Below are 3,518 nucleotides of genomic sequence, written 5' to 3'. Positions count from 1 at the left end.
CCCCCACCCCGCCCTTGGCCTCACTCAAATCAGAGAAGGTGGAGCATTTGTTAACCAGCTGCACACCCCAGTCCTCACCATAGGCAAGTGTGATGGGGATACAGAGAAGAGAAGAGGCTGGTCCAGAGTTAAGGCAGAGGAGTAGGGCTGAGCCCAGGCAAAGGCCATGCATCCCAGGGATCCAAACTGTGTCTGACCCCACTGGGCTCAGGGTCTCTGAAGCCCTGAAAGGCTCAGGGTAGCTGAAATTGGGCTTCACTTAAAGAGAGGGCAAGGCCAGTGGATGGGACTCGTGAGGGGGAAGGGCACATGTGGTGAAGACCGAAGCAAGCCACTGGCCTTCTGCCAGTTCTGCCAGTAGGAGCCAACGCCCAGGTGGCCAGAGCTCAGGATTTGGGGGACCCCGTGCTTCCTCATCCTATCCCCATGCCCTCTATGACTTTGGAGGCTGCTCTGTTGTGCCCCCCTTGGGTACAACCCCCAAGACACCAGACTCTCAGGAATAATAATGGGGCAGGACCAGCTGCTGAGAGCCCAGGTAGCCTAATCCAGTTTGGGATTCAATTTTTCCTTTCTTTGTTTTTTCCTAGCATGATGGGACAGAGCTTAAGCCCTTCCCAGTGCTGGAGGTTAAAGCCCTTCCTTCCACTTGCAGGCTCCCTCCAACCCACTCAGTGGCGCCCTGAGCTGGGAGGCCACTGAAGCCACTCTGCAGCCCAACTTTTCATTAATTCTATGGGTGTGTGTGTGTGTGTGTGTGAAACTCTTCTTTCTGCATCAGTCCACGTTTGAGCCACAAAGAGCCATGAAGACCCTGTCTCCCACTGACATGGGCAGCCAGACCCCTACCATGCGCGGCTCCCCCTAGTTCACAGAGCAGAGATTCTGGACCCAGCGCCCACAGACTCTCACCCTTCTGGTGTCCCAGTGTCCCCCTCGCCAGCCTCAAGTAGCTCCCTCAGGGTCATAAAGGCTGTCTGCAGTGGACTCTGGTGACCGATTTGTGCTGAGGGGCCCATTTGTCCGAGCCCATCAGTCCCTCACCATCGCGCACTCCGGTGCCCTGCAGTCACTGTGGACCTCTGGACTGCACTGGCCAGAAACAATCAAACCGCAGGGTGGTTTTATCCCAGTGATAACGCCTTAAGCCTGGGTTTTAATTATTCCGTTCTAAACGTTGAGGAGGAAGTCCTTGTGGTCTGCGAGTCCCTGAGACCTCAGCAGTCCCCAAAGCATGGCCCAGTGTAACAGCAATGCTGGTGTGGAGGAAACTACCCAGCCCTGGCTGTGGGCAAGTGAGGCCGGGTTGACAGGAGGTACAGAGATGGGAAGGGCTGCCACAGAGTCTGTGCTGGGAACCGAGTCCTCTGCAGTGCTGCTGCTGTGCCCAGGGCAGTGCAAAGTGGCACATGTCCGGAGGGCAGAGGTTCCAGGTGGATTCTAAGCCAGAGCACCAGGCCTAATGGGAAGAAGAGGTGGATCTGAGCTTAGCCTGAGTGACAGGCCAGGTAGGGCCTCTTGGACGCCTCGATACCCACTGTGGTCCTTGACCAGGAGCAGAGGCCTCTGAAAATGAGCTATTCATTTTATTGAAGTTTACCATGAGTCCCTCTTAGATACCGCCCAGTAAGTGAAATCTCGCTCTCCTTAGCCAAGAAAAGCAATTTGGGGTAGCCCCCAGGCAGGAGAGGAGCCCGAACTGAGCCCTGGCAGAGCTGGAAGGAGGCTGAGGCAGCAGCTCCAAGTGCACCCACAGGGGGAAGGTGTGTGGGTGGGACTGCTGGACTGAGGAACGCTGCCCCTTCCACATAAGGCTCTCAAAATGCCCACCCCCTCACGCCACAGGGGCTGGGAGTCCCCCACCCTCTCCACCCCCATGTGGATGAGGGCAAACGCCTCTTGGCACGCGCACTGGCTGCTGAAGGAGCCTCCGCCTGAGTGCCTGACCCAGCCCAGCCTCACAGCACCTGGAACCCACTCCAGGAGCTAGGGTGAGGGGAAGAGTTCCAGGTCAGGGAGCTGGGAGGCAGGGGCACACAGACAGATGGACTGACCCCTCAAATCCCCCAGGCGCCTTCTCCTCAGCCGTCTGGCGCCACTTCAAGTGCCCCAGGGCCCCAGACTGTGGCCGGGCAGCCGTGCATCTCAGCTGGGGAGTGTCCCTACCCAAGTAAAGCAGGGGAGGGAGACAGGTTTTCTAAAGGACTTGATTCTACCAGGAAATTAAACTCTTAAAATCCAAAGGATGTCTTCCCCTAGGCTCACCAAGTAGTGTCCCTCTCCCATATAGGGCAGGGCCCCCATCTTTGCTCAAAACAGGCTGGCTGGGGTGTCCCCCACCCCATGATCCAGACCATTGGAACAAAGTTCTTTTGAGAACCCATTAACGGGAGCCCTGAGCTGGGTCTGCCTGGGGAGTGCAGCTAGAGGCAGGGTGTAGTGCTCCCCCTCACCTTGCTGTGAACAAGGTGTCCCTTGCTGGGAGCGCTAGTGTTTTCTTGGCCTGAAGGGTAATTCTGCACAGTTCATTCTGGGATCTGGCTCTAAATCTCAGGTTCAGAAAGGACAGTGGGCCCAGGTGGCCACACAGCAGGTAGCCCCTTCAGACAGATGCCAGCAGCTGGAGGGTTCTGTGTTCACCTGCCTCATGACTTGGATTTCAGTTGAGCCCCCAGAACTGTGGGGACACATAGCAGCCTCTTCCTTCCTGCTCCCTTTTCTTGGCAACCCAGACTTCCACAGAGGTCCAGCCAGGGCATGTCCATCAGGTGGAAGAGGGGTGACAGAAGGGCTTGGGGGGGGGGCACAGGCGCTACAACCGGCACTCCTCTCTGCCCCAGATCCAGCCCAGGTGGCTCTGAGTGTCCCTGGTCAACACCGGAAAGTGTTCCCAGGAGAGAAGGACCCATAGAGGCCAGCCATGAGAGAGGTCCCTGCCCCAGTGATCACAAAGCAGTGAAACCGTCCAGAAAATTGTCCCTTTTTATTCCATACGCAAGTAAGTAGATTCATTTAAAAAAAAAAAGTCTTCACCAGAGAACAGGAGGCGGCAGCCCACAAGAGAAGCCCCAGTCTGGTCCCCTGTTCAGAGTGGATGATCGGATCTGACAGGTTGCCGGGGTTCTCGCTCCTCCAAAACCCACGGAGGGAGCTATTCACAGCCCTTCCCACAACCTGAGGCTAGTCACAGCCCTCTCGTCCTGGTCCCTGCCTGGTCCCAGGAAAGCGACATTTTGTGTGGGGAGAGCAGTGTGTGTGGAGGGGGCAGTCGCCTCACAGCACCTTGCACAGTCTGTAGTTTTTGTTCGGTGCAGGCTGGGCTTGGCCCGAGGTCTGCAGCCTCTCCCAAGGGGAGGCCAAATTGCTCCTCGACTGAGGCCTGTGCGCCGGAGTGCCTGGAGCTGCGGGCTCTGGGGTGCAGGCGGGCAGTTTCTGTATTTCCCGCTCTCGCAGCGGGGATCCAGTCTAGCCACTGGTGGGGAAGCCACAGTCCCCGGCATCCCGGTACATTCTGGGCC

The sequence above is a fragment of the Tupaia chinensis genome, unplaced genomic scaffold, assembly GCF_000334495.1.
Source record: "Tupaia chinensis unplaced genomic scaffold, TupChi_1.0 Scaffold000360_1, whole genome shotgun sequence".
NCBI classification, from domain to species: domain Eukaryota; kingdom Metazoa; phylum Chordata; class Mammalia; order Scandentia; family Tupaiidae; genus Tupaia; species Tupaia belangeri.
This window is presented reverse-complemented; position numbering follows the sequence as displayed.